This window comes from Trichosurus vulpecula, chromosome 5 (genome assembly GCF_011100635.1).
Source record: "Trichosurus vulpecula isolate mTriVul1 chromosome 5, mTriVul1.pri, whole genome shotgun sequence".
In the NCBI taxonomy this organism is placed as follows: domain Eukaryota; kingdom Metazoa; phylum Chordata; class Mammalia; order Diprotodontia; family Phalangeridae; genus Trichosurus; species Trichosurus vulpecula.
The window spans coordinates 9,512,893-9,531,672 of NC_050577.1; the positions used below are offsets into that span (position 1 = coordinate 9,512,893).

Consider the following 18,780-nt stretch of genomic DNA (forward strand, 5'->3'; position numbering starts at 1 on the left):
TGGCTATAGCTATAGCAGCCTCTGGCTCCAACGGAAGCTGTTTTTAACCATCCGGCTTCTGTGGGGGTGTAAGGTACGCTGGGGAAAGCACAGGTTCTTTCAATCTGCTTAAGCAAGGTGAAGGGGTTGACCGGGAAAGCACAGGTTCTTTCAATCTGCTTAAGCAAGGTGAAGGGGTTGACCAGGAAAGCACAGGTTCTTTCCATCAGCTTAAGCAAGGGAAGCAAGGTGAAGGGGCCGACAAGCTTACTCCAATCCAACATACAAACAGCATTCAGTTCAGGGGAAAAAGCCAAACTATTCAAGGGCACTTGTTGACTAAGTGCTAAGGAGCCCATTTTTGGTTATCAACACAGACCTCTACTCAAAATCTTCTCAGCCTGACATTGGTTGGATCTGCCAGAGAAACACTCATGTGACCCTGCTTTGGGGAGCCCAGGATGTCTGGTTGAGTCACCAGAGCAAGAGTTGGGGGAAGGTCTTTAATTTATATTTTAAAAAAGAAAACTTTTTTTTTCTAAAATCCTAGGCTTTCAGTTATTGAGAGCTTGTCATCTTAAGTACTTTTTCACAAAATAAATAAAGCTCTTTTTTTTAAATTGCAAGAACAGGAAAAAAAATAAGGACATTTTCTAAGGAAAAAAGTCTATTTCTGCCATTATGAATAAAAGATGAGTTCTAAACAAATCCTGGCTTCACCTGTATTGAACTCTGCATAGTTTTGAGAAATAACCTAAATTGAATATGAAATTACAACTAGACACATGAATAATTTAAGAGCAATAGTAGGATTTTTCCTGAGGTAATTTACTAGATATCATCAGGAAAAAAATGAGAATGGGGGCTGGTGAGAGCAATGCCTGGCCACCCTCCATGATTTTCTGGAATTTCTTTGAGGACAGTGTATAAGAAAAGAGATGTGCATCTCAAATCAGTGTGGCCATTCGGCTTCTGAGAGTGGCTGTGGCTTCCTGGGAGCCCTAATAGAATGAGACTGAAAAGGACGACATGGCTCTAACTAGACACCAGGAGAGGAGCGGTCACAAACAACAGGCCCAAATGCTGTGCCCCAATGGAGCAAAGAATGCATCCAGAAATGGTGCAGCCCAAAGACCAGTCCTATATGTCCTATGCCTGAGGATACAAGCTAGGGCGAGAGCTCACACTGGCTGCTGAGCATCTGGGAAAAGCCAGAGTCATCGAGAGAGGAGTAAGACTGAAGAGGCATGGCTGAAAAACAAACCACCTCTCAATGAGTGGGGCTTCCTTCCCCTTCTTCCTCTTCCTTTGGCATTCAAAGTAATCAACAACCTGGTCCCAACCTCCTTTCACAGTGTTACCAACTTAGAACCAGACAGGTCCTAGGAGCTCTTCAAGTTCAACATTAAATGCTCTCATCACGCTGATGAAGAAACTGAGAGAAAAGCGAAGGGACTTAGCCAAGGTCACCCAGGTAGGACTGGAGGCAGAATTTGAACCCAAGCCTTCCCACTCCAAATCCTACACTCAGCACCACACCCCACTTCCTCCTTAGTAACTGTAGCTTAATAAACATTTGTTGAGCTTTGGATTTGTTTAATGCAGGAGGTTAAAGAAACTACACATTTTTATTTTGCTTTGGGAAGCAATTGGGCATAAGTGACTTGCCCAGGGTCACACAGCTAGTAATTGTTTGAGGCTGGATATGAATTCAGGTTCTCCTAACTCCAGGGCCAGTGCTCTATCCACTGTGGCACCTAGCTGCCCCCATTTCCCCCCTTTTTTGTTTTTTTGCTTTTGTCTAGGAACTATATTAAAACATAATTAAGCTGCACTGACCCATCTTCTGTATATAGCAGTCATTTCTGGAAATGTCCTCACCCCCTCCTCCATTCTTGCCACTCAGCCCTGCCTATCAGAGACTCAACGACCTTTACTTGGGCTTGCTCTGCTCTGCTGTCCCATGTGAGTAAAGATAGCTCACAATGGATTCCCAAACTACTCCCCCTGAACAGAAGGCTGACCAGTACGGCTAGACAGCCAGTTATCTACAGACGCAGCTCCAAGACTAAATTCTGTGATCCTGCAATGTCTCCATCTAGACCCAATCATTCTGTCACATTCTATGATATAACCAAGTCACATCTAAGAAAGTAAAGTCTAAATGTTGCATTAAAATTAAAAGAATAACTTACAGGTAAAAACTGAAAAAGAAAATACACTGCGACTACTAGAAAAAGTCCTAGACCCTGAATGCTACTGTGCCCTGGGTTATTTTCATATTTAGCGCAATAGCCTGAAGGTCTGGGGATGTTTTTCTGGCAATGTCATTTAAGTGAAAAGAATATATTGAATTTTAAAAATAGCTTCCATCAAAATCTTGTTCAAAAGTGGTCCAGTGAGATAAGAGGACACTCCCACCCACTGATTTTCTAGTGTAGGTGCCTTGGGGAAATGGATGGCAAATCTAAGGAAACTAAGGAGGGAGTAGGGCAGGTCAGGAGACACAGGAAAACCAAGGAGGCCTAAAGAGAGGTCACCCTCAGAGTATATGCCAATCAAAACCCAAGAGAAAGAAGCCCAGGCACTGACATAGTGATTTATGTAACGTGGCACCAAGAGACAGGCAGGTCCATTAACCTCCTGGCCACCAATTTCCTCAACTATAAAATGATAGGCTTGGACTAAGTGGTCTCTAGGGTCCCTTGAAGCTCTCGTCTCTGATCTTATGATCTTGACCGAAGACACAGCCAAAGCTCTGGGTTTGTGTCACATTTCAAATGTTGATGGCAAGACAACTCAGGCACCTGTCATACCTGAAACCATATTCAGAAATGGCTAGGGGGATGACATGAGCCTTGACTCCTGCTGAGGAGTGTCAGTGGAAAGAAACCAACCTTGACACTTTCAGTTATGATAGTTTCAGTCCATGGTCAAGGGTGTTGAGGCTGCTGGGGTACTCTTCAAGACTTCATTGAGTTAAAATGGTCCCGGTGTCATACAATCCTTTCAAGACGATGTTTACCTACTCACCATCACAGGAGGGCAAAGTCTGAGGGCAAAGAAGATGTGCTTCCCAAGGAATGAGCCACTGAGACATTCTGAAGAGTGGAACAAGGCAGCTATTGGCAGTCCTGAAAGAGTGGAGGGGAGAGATTCTCCAAGAAAATGGGAGCTCACAGGTGGGATCCAGGGTAAGGACAACTGGGGCAGCTATTGTGCTCATTCCCATCAATATTAAAAAAACAGTATAAAGAACTTGAGCTTTCCATTTAAAATAATAATAATAACAGATAAGTCTCATTCTCTAGAAGTTTAGCGAGGTACCATGTGGCATGGCATAGAGCGAGACCTTAGAAGGAGAAGATCAGGTTTAAGAGGCAACAGTTTTAACATCCCTTTATAATTCATTCCACCATTCCACCCACTTTGCATTATCTACTTCCTTTAATAAATGGATTTATTCATCTATAACTAGTTGAATTTTTCTAACCTAAACAGAACTACTTGAACTCTATTCTCTCTATGTATGTAGTTCCCATAAACCCAAAGGTTGGCGTACTTACTGTTAAGGTAAGACTGACCTCTCTGGCTGACTCAGTTCCCTCAGCTGTAAAATGAAAATAATTCTAGCACCTACCCTGCAGAGTTATCATGAGGATCAATGAGATGCTATTTGGAAAAAGCATTTAGCACACAGTAGGAGCTATAGAACTGCTGAGTCCCTCTGTCTGGACACCTCATTAATGATGCTGTCGCAGACTGACAATCCTGCTTTCAGCCTATTACTCTCTTCTCTCTAACTGAACCCTGGGCCCATTCCCAAGTCTCATGGCTCTAATAGGTGAGCTTTGCTTCCCTCCACAAACCTTCCTGGCTGTCTCCATGCCATGCATTCCCATTTCAACCATCTTGTTATTTGATGCCTTCCCCATTTAGATATAAGCTCCTTGGGGACACAGACTGTATTCTTGTTTTTTACTTATATTCCCAGGGCTCAGCACAGTGCCTAACACATGATAAGTGCTAATAAATGCTCAACCTATCTATCATTTCTCTCTCTCCCCCTTCCTCCCTCCCTCCATTATCCATCCATCCATTACAATTGTGCATATATGTGTTTTATCCTCCTATTAGATTGTAGAAGCCACAATATCACACCCAGAACTTTCTGGGTCTAGGAAAAGCTTCACTGATAATCACAGAATCTGAACTTCAAACTATAGACCCAAGAGAATGGAGTGCTACCTACCAACAGCTTGGTAGGACACTAGAGAAAGAAGCAATGAGGAAAAGTGAAAACTGCCAAACATCCAAGAAAAGAAATCTATGAGAGATGCCAATGAAAAGGGCCAATGGGAGAAAGGGGAGGATAGAACAGAGTTCTTATAGCCAGGTGGAGAAAACAAAGTGAAACTGGAAACATTTCTTCATTGGGAGGGTTCTTCACACTGTAAAATCTGAATAGCTCACAGTAAGTTCTAAAACAGGCAAGACTAATATGAATTACTTGAATTAATTAAGCCAAACCAAAATACTGTGTTTTGTAGCAGTTGGGTGAAAGATTTGAGGTTTGTATCAATTTTTGCTAGTACCACCATAAGCCACAACATTTTTAGCAAAAAAAATGGCCGCAAAAATCAACAGATTTTAAACAGATTCATAATTACAGACAGACACCAACAAAAACAAATGAAGCATTGAAGGCAATTGTCTAACTTGTTGAACAACAATAAATTTTCCTGGTCTCGGGTCTTCTTAGAAAGGGCTTGGTTTTTTATAATAATTACTCTTTAGTTAAAGTCATCCAGTAAAGTTGTCCTCCCTGGATGAAACAAAATGTAAGATAAGACCCTCTCCTTCCCTCTCGGCCAATTCAAAATTAAGCTTAGTGAGGGGAAAAGAAAGGTTCCACAATTCAACTTCCATTTCTTCAGGGCCGGAACAAGTCTCTTGAAGCTTTCATTTCTACTGCTGCTCTTTCCTCACTGATTCTGCCTCTTTTGGAGGTATTTCCCAAATCCCAAGAACCTCATTCAGAAAACAGAAAAGAGATGAAAAAAGGCCATTGGAGTGACAAAAAAACTGAGGCTGAGAACAGCAGCATGGCTTATCAGTGAGTGTTGGAGATCAGCCAATTTTGTCCATGCCCTAGATGGAGTTCCACATCTCTTCTCATACTCAGCTACAGTGAGCGGTCCCTTCAGAAATTAGCATGGCTTTCATGAGATTTGCCAGATCATTCTAAGATCTTTGCTGAGTTTAACATAGTCCTGGATACACGTGTTACTGGAGGCTGCACAGAATTTGTGCTTAGGACAATCAGATAATTACATTAGGTAATCAATCACCTTCAATTGCTGGAAGAGTACAGTGCAAGTGACTGATTACAAAGCAAAGATAAGCTGCCTTACTTGGAAAAGGGAAGCCTTCAGTTCTCAAATGGGGCCAGTAGCAAGGTTCTGTGTGAGCTGTGGATCCTTTATCAGGGCAGCTCAAACAGCCAGCAGCATTCTTTCTGAATGGCAACTGGTGGTCATATTGTCTCAGCTCTCATTAACCTGTGATACAACTGTTACATCCTTGGTTTATAGAGCACTAGCCTTATATTTTATTAGGAAATTAAAGGCTGCCAGATGTTGAGATGAACTGGAATCTATGGCATCTTAGAGCTACTGTAGAGAGAAATGGACAATGGAGAAAAGAAGGAAGGAAGGAAGGACAAAAGGAAGGAAAGAAGGAAGGAAGGAAAGAAGGAAGGAAGAAAGAAACAAAGAAAGAAACAAAGGAAGAAAGAAAGAAAGAAGGACAGAAAGAACGAAAGAAAGAAGGAAGGAAGAAAACAGATTGGTCTGTTCAATAGGAATATAGAGGAAAAAAAATAAGCCAAAAAGTAGAAAGCCCATTGTCTGGTAGACAGTAGGGGCTAAATTGTTGACTTGACATGAGCAAAACAATACGTGTGATATGGAAAAAGCAATAGATTTAGTTAGAGGATCTGAGCTCAAATCCCAGCTCTGCAACTACCTTAGATTATCTCTTCATCTAAAGCCTATAATCATCAAAGGCCCATCTGGGCCAAATTTAGTCCTTATTTATTTGTTTATTTGTTTATTTGTTTATTTATTTATTTATTTATTGCTTTGAGTTCCAAGCCATCTTGCTCTCTCCCAACCCCACATTAGAGGACAACATTTGACACAGACATATATGTAGAACCATACAATACATAATTCCATACATCGGTTCTTTCTTTGGAGGTGGAGAGCATCTTCCTTCATAGTTGATTTGAATATTCATATTATTCAGAATAGCTCAGCCATTCAGTTGCTCTTCAAACAATATTGCTGTTAGCATAGACAACGTTCTCTTGGTTCTGCTCATTTCATGCGACTCTTTCCATGATTTTTTTCTTCCAGCTAATCTGCTTATCATTTCTTACAGAACAGTAGTATTCTATCATAATCATATACCAGTTCTTTGCCACCACAAAGAGAGCTGCTATAAATAGTTTAAAACATATAGGTTCTTTTCCTTTTTCCCTGATCCGTGAGAAACAGACCTAATAGTGGTGTTGCTGAGACAAAGAGTATACAGTTTTATAACTCTTTGGGCATAATTCCAGATTGCTTTCCAAAATAATGTATCTCCACCAATAATGTATTAGTGTTCCAGTTTTTCTAAATCCCTTCTAACATTTGTCATTTCCCTCTTCTATTTTAACCAATCTGATAGGTGTGGTTTTAATTTACATTTACCTAATAATGATTTAGAACATTTTTTCATATGACTATATATAGCTTTGGTTTCTTCTTCCAAAAACTGCCTTTTCATATTTTTGGACAATTTATCAACTGGGGAATGACTCTTATTCTCATAAATTTGACAAAATGGTCTCTATGTTTGATATATAACGCTTTTAACTAAGAAAGTGTCTACAAATCCCCCCACCAACCCAATCTTCTGCTTTTCTTCTGATCTTGGTTATGTTGGTTTTATTTGTACAAAAACATTTTAATTTAACATAATAAAATTATTTATTTTACATTTCACAGTTCTCTATATCTCTTGTTTATTCATAAATCTGACAGATAACATGTTCCATGTTCTTCTAATTTACTTATGAATCTCCCTGTATTTCTATGTCTTATACCCATTTTGACCTTATCTTGGTCAAATGGTGTTAGATATTGGTTTATACCTAGTTTCTCCCAGACTGCTTTCCAGTTGTGCAAAACATTTTGTTTTACCAAAGATTGAATTATCTCAAAAGTTTAAATCTTTCCATTTATTAAGCACAAGGTGACTATAATCATACACTAATGTGTATTATATAACTGCTCTATTCCACTCATCCATCATTGTATTTCTTAGCCAGTACCAGAAAAATAGTTTTGATCATTGCCACCTTATAACACAGTATGAGATATGGTACGGCTAAAACTTCTTTCTTTACATTTAAAAAAATCCCTTTGATAATCTTGACCTTTTGTTCTTCCATATGAATTTTATTATTATTTTAGGTCAATTAAATAATATTTTGGTAATTCAATTGGAATGGCACTGAATGAGCAGATTAATTTTGGCAAAATTGTCATTTTTATTATATTGGCTTGGCCAGTCATGAATAATTAATATTTCCCCATTTTAAATCTGACTTTATTTTTATAAAAATGTTTTATAATTATGGTCGTGTAGTTCCTAGGTTTGTCTTGGCAGGTATACTCCAAAGCATTTTATAGTGTCTACAGTTATTTTAATTAAAAATCTCTCTCTCTTCTTTTTTTTTCCTTCCTCTTCTTTTTATTTTTAATTATTCAATATTTTTTCACCATTTTTAACATTTTTTTTAAATTTTGAGTCCTCAATTTTCTCCCTACCTCTCCCCCTAACGGAGAAGGCAAGCAATCAAACATAGGTTATATATGTATAGTCATGAAAAACACATTTCCATGTAAGTCATTCTGTGAAAGAAAACAGAACCCCGCCCCCCGCCAAAATCAAGAAAAATAAAGAAAAGCAAAAACATTTTGATGTGCATTCAGGCTCTACGTTTCCCTGGAGATGGACAGCACCTTTCATGCTAAGTCCTACAGAATTGTCTTGGATCACTGTACTGCTGGGGATAGCTAAGTCATTCGTAGCGGACCATCATACAATGTTGCCCTGATCATGTACAATGTTCTGGCTCTGCTCGTTTAACGTTGCACCACTTCCTGTAAGTCTTCCCACGGTTTTGTTGTTTTTAATTTTAGACTCAAAAGCCAAAACACAAACACAGAATGGAGAAAAGAAACAAAAGCCTATCATAAACTTAAATATTGCAACTTAAATTCAAAGTAAGAAATTTAAAAAAAAAAGCATGTCATGTCCATGTCAGAACATGAGAGGATTCAAAATATGTAACAATAAATTTTCACTTCAAGAAAGCCCATATGATAAATAATACATGCTGTGTTGATAAGTGTCCATCTTTTCTTTGCTTCCTGGTATGTTTTCTTTTGTTCTCTGCTGTGCACTTTTTCACTTTGTTCTTTTCTCCCCTCCCTGCCTCGGAAGGCTACAATTAAGCTTGGATATGTTTCTCTATAGCTATAGATATATACATACACATATACATATATAGATGTATACTTTCCCAAACAGATTCTACTCCTGATCTTTGTTTTTATGTTTGTGCATATCTCTGCTTTTCTATCCCTCCTGCCCCCTCTACTTTACTTCTACCTGCTACCTTGCCCTCCTATTACTTGCCTACCCCCCTCCAATGGTCCCTCCCCTATTGTCCCGTTCCCATAAATCTGAAGACCCTTCTACACCCCCTTTAACCTATTCTCCTGCCCTCCCCTCTACAGATTCCTCCCTTGTCCTCTGTCCCCTCCTTATTTCCCTACCATTTTATTTCTTCTGAATTTAGAAGACTTTCCTACTCTTCTAAATATGTATGTATTGTTCCCTTTTGAATCCATTCCCATTAAAAGTAGGTTACCAGAACTACCAGCCCTCCTCCTCCATCTAATTCGTCTATATTGATTCTACCTCTTGCACCTCATTTGTACAAAATAGTTACTCTTTTTGGCTGTTCCTAAATGGTTATACTTTTTAAATTCATATCATCCTCAGGCTTACCTCAATCTTTCTTATGAGCTATCTAATTATTAATAACAATCTTAGATATATGTTTTACATTTTACATATATAAAAAGGAAACAGTCTGTCCTTAGGAATCCCTTAGAATCAGTCTTTGGTATGTACCTTACATTTCTCTTGGCTCTTGTATGCCAAATCTTCTATTAAGTTCAGGTTTTTCTTTTTTAACAGTCTTGAAAGTCAGCAAATGTCCATTTTTTCTTTCATTCAGGATAATGCTTAACTTTGCAGGGTATGATATACTCGGCCAGAGCCCCAGTTCTTTTGCTCTTTGATATATAGTGTTCCAAGACCTGTGGTCCTTTAATGTCTCCACTGCCAGGTCTTGTGTAAATAACTGTGGCACCATCACATTTAAATTATTTTAATTTTGATGCTTTTAATATTTTATCCCTGATGTGGGGGCTTTGGAATTGGACTATGATATTCCTTTGAGGTTTCCTCATAGGATCTCTTTTAAGTGGTGATCAATGGATTTTTTTATATTTCTACTTTCCCCCGTGTTCTAACATTTCAAGACAATTTTCTTTAAATATTTTTTTATATTATTGTATCAAGATTCTTTTTTTGACCATTACTTTTAGTTAATCCACTTCTTTTTGTTCTCTCTCCTTGATCCATTCTCCAAATCTGTTGTTATTCTTATAAGATGTTTCACTTTCTCTTTTATTTTTTTCATTATTCATATTTTGTTTATTTCTTGATCTCTTAAAATTTCATTTACCTTGCCCAATTCTAATTTTCAAGGTGTCATTTTCTTCCTTAAGATTCTTGATGTCCTTGTCCTTTTATAATCTTGTTTTTCTTGGATTATTCATACACACACACACACACACACACACACACACACACATATATATATATATATATATATATATATATATATATATATACATACACACGTAATTTTAGTTTTGCCTCTATCTCTGTCATTTGATAAATCTTTTTAAAGATCTTCCATGCATTTTTTGGGCAGGTGACCATTTGATGTCACTCTTAGGGGGTTTCTTTACTTCAATATCCTCCTCTGAAGATGAACCTTGGTCTTCTCTATTCTCATAATAGCTTTTTATGATTGGATTCTTTCTCCTTTGTTTGTGCATTTTTTTGTGGTAATAGCTTAATTTTTGTAATCACCTCTAGCCCTGGGTTATGGGAGACGGTGCCTCTTGCCCCATATCTTCAGTTCTCCCTTCTAGCCTGGAACCAATGCCAAATCTGTAAGTGCCGACAGCAAGCTGAGTCCTTGCCCCACTGCTCCTGCACTCACTGGGCATGTACTGGTTTTTTCTCACCCCTGCCACTCTTCCCAGTACAGCTGGGTCTGCTGTTCCTTGTCAGGTGAGGTGCCCTCAATCTTCCCTTCTCAGACACCGAACTCCCCTCACTATTCCAGGGGTAAAAGTTCCTGTTGCTGGGGCCAAGGCAGCCTCTCTAATTTGCACTCCCTTCTAAGAGTCCTGCCCTTATCCTATCCACTTGCCCTCTTATTTCTCTGTAAGTTAAGAAGACCTTTTATCTTACCTGATATATGTATCTTTCCCTCTTCAACCTAGTTTTGATGAGAATAAGATTACTGTGCTTTCCACCCTCTACTCCTTCCTCCCCTTCGCTGTAACAGTTCTTCCACTGAAGTCTCTTTTGTATAAGATAATTTACTCCATTTTACTCCTCCCTATCCAATTTATTTGTTAGGACCATTCCATAACAATAACTCAATCCCAAGCCTTCTCTCTATGTATACTTTTTTGAGCTACCCTAGTAATGATAACATTCTTAAATGTTACACATATTATTTCCTATATAAGATGTAAACAGTTTAACTTTATTGAATCCTTTATAATTATTCTTTCGTATTTACCTTCTTATGTTTCTCCATATTCTTTTAAGTCAAATTTTCTGTTCAGTTCTGGTCTTTTCCTCAGGAATACCTGAAGGTTCTTTAATTCATTAAATATATAGATTTTCCCTTGGAGGATTACACTCAGTTTTGCTGGGTAGGTTATTCTTGATTACAAACACAGCTCCTTTGCTCTTTGAAATATAATATTCCTTGCCCTTTGGCTTTTTAATATAGAAGCTGCTAAATCTTGTGTTATCCTGATTGTAACTCCACAACATTTAAATTGTTTCTTTCTAATTGCTTATAATATTATCTCTTTGACCCAGGAGCTTCGAAACTTAGCTATAACATGCCTGTGTGTTTTCATTTAGGGATCTCTTTCAGTCGGTGATCAGTGTTCTTTTTTTTTTAATTTCTATTTTCTAGTTCTAAAGCTTCAGAGCAATTTCCCTTAATTTCTTGAAGTATAACATCTAGACTATATTTTTTTCATAACTTTCAAGTAGTCCAATGATTCTTATATTATTTCTTCTCAATCTGTTTTCTAGATCAATTGTTTTGTTTTTCTACTGATATACTTTATATTTTCTTTTTTTTATTTTGTTTTATTATTTCTTGATGTGTGAAGAAGTTAGCTTCCCCTTATCCAATCCTCATTTTTAAGGACTTATTTTCTTCCACAAGTTTTTGGATTTCTTTTTTTCAATTGGTTAATATCTTTTCATAATTTTCTTCATTTTCTTGCGTTACTCTCATTGTTTCCCAATTTTTTCAACCTTTCTTATTTGATTTTTAAAGTCTTTTTAAAAAAAAAAAAACTCTTCCAAAAACTGTTTTTGGGCTTGTGACCATTTTACATTTTTCTTTGAAGACTTACAAGTAGCGGTTCTCACTTTATTGTCTTCTTCTGAGTTTGAATGCTGATCTTCTCTATCACCATAATAGTTATCCATGGTCAGATTTTTTTTTCCTGTTGTTTATTCTTTTTTTTTTAATGGCCTACTTCTTTGGCTGCTAACTTCATGTTAGGGTTGGGCTCTGCTCCCAGGATATAGGGAACAATGTCTCAAGTTTCAGGTTTTTTGTGCTATTGTTTTGTGAGTTCTCTCTGGGGGTCTTTGACCTCTTGTCCTATGATCCAAGGCCAGGTGTGGTAACTGCTCCTCCAGTTGATACCTTAGTCTGCGAGTGATCTCAGGTATTCCTCTCCACCCTTGAGGAGCCAAGATTAGGGTCCCAAGCCCTCTGTGCTCTTGCTTCCTGTAGTCTCCCAAACTGCTATGTCTGCTTGCCCCTCTGCTCTGGAACTGAAACCACTCTTATGAGTAAGCACAACCAGCAGGGTCCCATATCTCTAGACTGCATGTGCTTACTCCTCCTCACCCCCAGCCATAGCCTTGGACCCATAAGGTCAGTAGTCCTGGGCCCTGCATCCAGTGTCAGTGGAGGGAAATCTTCTCCTGATCAGCCAGACCCCCATGAAATCCATGGTTTGAAGTTCCTAAATCTGGGGCTGCCCTAACATAGTTGTCCCCGGGGCTTGCTGTTTGTTCACTCAGAAGTATCTGCCCAACTTTAAATTATTTCTCCTGCTCTAAAGTTCACTTTGAGGTGTTATTTTAAGTTATGTGGGTGGAATTTGGGAGAGCCTGGTAATTTCCTGCCTTATTCTGTCATCTTCCCAAAATTTCCTCCAAATTTAATCTTAATGATGGTGCCACACCATGGTCTGAGGCATACCATGAGAGCTACCTCCATTCAGAGATTAGAGTTGCACAGAAGCTGTGCATTGTGATTGCCATCTTGTCCCCCATGCCACATATTCTCCCACTCTCCTCTTTAGTCTCTGATGATGAGCTTAGGGCTAGGTTCATCTCCTTGCCAAATTCAATCCTACACATGGGGCCTTAATCCCATTATTTCTTCTATCCTCTGTGAGCTTACCTCCTCAATTATTCCCCTCTTTTTAACAGTTAAATACGTTCCTAACCTGGGTCCATGGACCCCTGAGATGCCTTTTTTTTCCTTGGTGGGGAAGCATTGAACTTGGATGGGCCAAAAATTACGTCCTTACTTTTACCTGTAACTAAAATTTAGCATTTCCTTCACTTATTTTTTTTAAAGTAGCATTCTCAGAAGGGATCCATAGCCTTCACCAGACTGCCAAAGGGGTTTATGAACCACACACGCACACACATACATACACACACACACATACGCTAAGAACCTTGTTTCAGCTCGTGTTCAATTTTTCCTAATCCACTGGTTCCTTCTCTTCTCCCTACCAATTCTTGCATTTGACCTTGCCATTCCCTTGAGCTATCTCTCTCTGCCTTTCCATAGTCAAATTACTCAAGAGAGACCTACTCTCATCCACAACTTTTATTCATTGTTCAGTCCTTTGTCACTTGACTCCAGCTCTACCCTTTGGATGAAACTGCCCTGTTATTATCAAAGAGTTCCAATGCCAAAAGGAACGGCTTTCCTTTGGTTCTCATACTACCCATCTGTGGCATTGACACTGAAGACCCTTGCCTTCTCTGGGACACTTTTTCCTCCCTGTATTTTATTGCGCTTTGTTTGATGTTGCTATCTCCTGATTTTCTTCCTCCCTATGTGACCCCTTCTCAGTCTCTCTTACCAGACAGTAATCTACACCTTGCTCCACTGGCCTTGGCGTACCCCAGGGCTGGGCCTTTTCTTCTCTCTGTATATCAGCTTACAAGGATTCAAGTCCAATCTCTATGCAGATGATTTCTAAATCTCATCATTTATAAAGTGAAAGGGCTGCATTTGATGTCCTCTAAAGTCTTTTCTGAACCTAAGATGCTACATTCTGCACTGACCGCTGGACAGCACCGAGATGCCTCATAGACATTTCAAACTCAACATTTCCCAAATGGAATTATTCTATATGCCCATTCCTCCTCCAGACCCCCCTACTTCTATTGAGGACACCATCATCACTGCAGTCACCTAGTGACAACCTCATAAACATCCTTGATTCTTCCCTCTCAACATTCACATCCACACAGCTACAAAGTCTTGTCAATTGCACCTCCCCAATGTTGCTCCCTTCTGCCTCCCTCTCTCCATTCACACTGCCTGCATGCGTCCCCACTTCAGTTCTGACTCTCCCCATCTCTGGCCTTAACTATTGCCAGAGCTTCCCAGTTGGCCTTGCCTCAAGTTTCTCCCCTAATCAATGTCCTCCGCATAGATGGCAAAGAGCCTAAAAGAGCTCCAAATATACCATGCCACCTCGCTGGCACAGCAATTGAGAGTCGAATTGTGAAGTGGCGCAACCTCTAGGAACCCAAAGGAGTAATCCACTCAGCACAGACCCTCACCCCAATGGGAGCTTGAGGGTAGGAAATGATTTGCTTTGGTCCCAATGCCTAACACAGGCCTGACACATACAAGGTGATAATAAATGTTTGCTGACTGATTGAATGATCGACCTATAGACCCCCCCGGGATGATGGATTCCAAATCTTTAATAACTACTGGGCCAAAAAAATAATACTTTTAATTTGTCCTCAATCTCCTTCAAACTTCAAGGAATTTTCCCCCTAAATCTTTTATTTTGGGACTATGTGAATAAGTCTACTGCACAAAAAGTTCATGGGCCAATATCATCTGGGCTCCTTTCTTGATTGCTATCTGTTAGAGTTCCAAATGGCAACCCTTTCATTTTCTTTTCCTATTTGAACCATTCTATCATCTCCACAACTGAATCATATTTCTGGACTTTTTCCAGATATAGATACTAGGATACACACACACACACACACACACAAATATATACATACATAAATATATACATATATACATATTATGCTATATATCATATAATAGTGTATCTACAGAGAGATACCCAAACTAAGCAGATCCTTCACAATGAAGAAGGGACTCATTTTTCACAAAGGGTAAGATTATGTGGTTTTGTTTCCAGGATTTTTCTCATGGACTTTTAAAGAAGTGATCTGTAACACCTTCATTTATCAAATGAGAAAATGGAGGTCACGCTGGCTAGGGGAGGAAAGGGATCTTCTGGCTCACCTTGTCTAACCCTGTCACTTAGCCTGAGGTCTATGGAGGTGAAGTGACTTATCCAGCATCACACAGGTAGGAAGCAAGTAGCCAAGCCAGGATTCAGAACCAGAAATGTGACGACACAAAATCCAGGCCTCTTTCAAACACTGTATTTCAATTCAACCCAAATGTTTTATACACACACACACATACATATATATGTGTGTGTATGTGTGTGTATTCTTTTATATGTATATACATATATGTACATACATATATACATATGCATACATATATACATACATATACGTGCATATACGTGTTCGTGTGTGTGTGTGTGAGTGTGTAAGCATATGTGTGTGTTCTTCTAAATCCCGGAGAAGAGAGATGAAGAATGAAGAAGACATGGTTTTGGACCTGGATACTGGTAAATCTAATTTTAATACCTTTGGCTGAAGGGTTGGCCACTTCAAAGAACCCTGGAGCTGACTAATTTGAAAATTGTAAATGCATTTTGTATGTGATTCTAAAATGGTACACTTCCCTAATTGATTTGTTTTGAATGTTTGACTTTTCATATCAAGTTTACTCAAAGTGAGATACACCTACATTTAAACAGAAAATAAAAATAACATTAAAGGCCCTTAGCCAATATCATCTTGGTTTCAAAATCCTATATGCCAGAATCCTGGGGCTTACATTGGGTAAATAAGGAAGATTCTCTGGCCTTTGGTTTGTTAACGTAAGTCATGCTTTTATCATTAATTTAACATGTTCTTTGAATTGAGGACATCAAAACAGAAAATTTGCAACAAGAATTTTTTTTAAATAGGCACAAATTCAAATATACAGACAGACGGTTTTAATAAAACTCAAGGACTGAAATATAGGGCAGAGCAGAAGGTTAATGTATGCCTCTGCAGAGACATCGATTAGACGGGTCCTTGAATGTTTTGTGGTTAGGTAAGACTTTATTATGTAAACTGTAGATTGAGCTTCGTGCCTAGTAATTATGGGAAGTGTTATTTGTGAAAGTACCTTCAACCTCTCTGTGATTTCACATCTTCAGCTGGCAACAATTATGGACCCAAAGACCACCAAATAATTCTTCAGTCCCTTTTGGATCAACTGGCTTGACTCTTAAATAAGTAAGTTAGTATATGGAAACATTAGACTCTATAGACAATTAACGAGACATACGTGGGGTCTTACCGCCTTCTTAGAAGAGAGAGGGAGAGAGAGAGAGACAGAGAGACAGAGACAGGGACATAGAGACAGATAGAGAAACTTACACACACACTTTCTCATGGGCGATTTCAACAATCTGGAAGAGAAATGCTCATTCTACCTACGCAGACCACTGCATCCACAGTCACCGTTTCTACGTACAGACCACAGTCATAATCCTAAACTTTAAAAGTAACAGCTTCTACAAATTATTTACTACTCTCTGTCTGCCCAGAGCAATCTTGTTATAGCTAAGCAATTCCCATTTGAACAACCACAAATATCTGTGGCTTTGGTTCTTAATTTCCCATGAAAAACTACTTCCATACTATTTTTTAAAGCTGTACATGGCAATAATTATCTGTTTTCTCAGAGGCATGAAAACCCTCATAGTTCTGCTTGCAAAGTCTTTGTTTACCAAATTTCATCCATTCCATTAAAAGAGTCAAGAACTCCTGGGCTCATTCTCCTGGGAGCCAAAGTCGAGAAGTATAAAGCAGTTTTTCCAAACTGAACTTTCTTCCTCTCAAATCCTCACTGTGTCGGGCAGATATGTTACATGGGGTTAACAGAATCAACACTTATCACATACTTTCTATTGCTGTTCTCTTATAATATTCAAATATTCAATTTTGCCAAAGGAGAACTTCCCCCCTCCCGTATCTTCTCCACAGCCTGGCCCTTACCTGAACGGCCTCGCATTGAGATTTCACTGCGAATTACAGAAATTTCAAGGCCTTCCTGTCCAACTCATTCACAAAAGGATTCCCAGCTTAGCTGGCTGATCTTTATCGTTCTAACAGGGATGTTCGATGAATACAAAGAGAAACAAGTATGTAGAAAGCACAATGTCTGATGAGGTCCCCCATCTTAGGTTTTCTGATACGTGTGTATAAATGTGTATGTATGTGTATACACATATGTATCGGGGAGGGGAGAGAGAGAGAGAGGGAGAGACAGAGAATGAGTGCCTAGTGAACACTCTGGAGCTGCTACTTTCATGTAATCACAGGCCTGTTCTCTATCCTTATTCCCAGGAAGTTGGGGGGGGGGAGATGAAAGATGAATTTATGGGACCTATTTGAGCCTAATAAATACATTAGCATCCACTACAATACTCTGCTAACGGCATTGTTCTATGTAAAGTTTTTCATAGACTTTTTTAATAAGTTTTAATTACTGAAATAACGAAAGGTATTGATGACAAATTATTCCTCGGAGGGGAAATCCCAAGGATAGTGTGCGCAGAGGATAAGCCTTCTTAAGGAGTATGGAATGCTGGATCCCGAGGGCAGGAACATGGAATCTCCCAATTCGAAGAGACACAGGGGCTTGCTGAGTTCTTGCATCTCTGGACAAAACCCTTTCTACAATATTGCCGATACTTCGCCGGCTCCACTTGCAGACTCCAATGAGCGGGAACCCACTGCCACCCGGTGCAGGCAATTTGGGCCACCTTTCTCTCAGGGCATTCTTTCTTTATCTAGCCCAAATCTGTCTGAGTGAAACATCTGCTTACTGGTTCTGGTTCTGTCTTCCAGGGCTGAGCAGAACAAGTATGAGTCCTGGAGTCTATCACCCTGGTCATCCTAGCTGCCCCCTTGTGGATATTATACATACACACGCATGCACACAAACACATGCATGCATGCACGCACACACACGCACATGCACACACACACATGCACGTGCGCACACACAGCATGACATGTGAAGCTCAGAGCTGAATTTTGCTATTGTTGCTGTTCAGTGGTTTCAATCGTGTCCAACTCTCTGTGATCCCATTTGAGGTTTTCTTGGCAAAGATACTGGAGCAGGTTGCCATTTCCTTCTCCAGCTCATTTTACAGATTAGGAAATTGGGGGAGGGGTCACACAGCTAGTAAGAGTCTTAGACCAGATTTGAACCCATGAGTCTTCCTGTCTCCAGGCCAGCGCTCTATGCATTACGGTGCCATCTACCTGTCCTTAGAGATGAATACAAGAATCCAAAAATTCTGACCAGGACATAATGCAGGGAGGTTATCACAAGGCCTTTCTAAATGCAGCCTGAGTTAATTTTACTTTTTTTTAGCTGCTATACCACCTTATTGACTTATATTGAGCTTGTATTCCATTTTGACCTCCAGATCTTTTTCACATGAACTCACCTAGACAATCCTCATTTCCATGGTCTTCTTTGAGCTACAGTGTCCTAAAGAGATTGCCAGGCGAGAAGTCTACACTGCCTGCAATGTAATGGTCACCTTCAGAATCCAGACCTGACCCCATCCCCTCATGCACAAAAACCTTCAGTGACTCCCCACTTCCTATGGGATAGCATTCAATTTCTTTCACTTGGCATGCAAAAGCCTCCACCATCTGGTTCCAACTAACCTTCCAGATTTATTTCACATTACTCTTATCCAAACACTTTACATTCCAGAAAAAGTAGATGCCTCAAACCAGAAACGTCATCCCCCAGTCTGAGAATCTGCCCAGGTTGCCCTTTGTGACTAGAATGCCCTCCCTCCTCAGCCCAACCAACCAGTAGCTTCTTCTTGTTCC

General features: G+C 39.5%; 1 protein-coding gene across 2 annotated transcripts in view; it reads right to left on the minus strand.

The window, feature by feature from the left end:
• Positions 1 to 18,780, minus strand: part of CRPPA (CDP-L-ribitol pyrophosphorylase A) — a 268,571-nt gene that overhangs the window by 21,147 nt on the left and 228,644 nt on the right. The gene's annotated exons all lie outside the window — the stretch shown is intronic.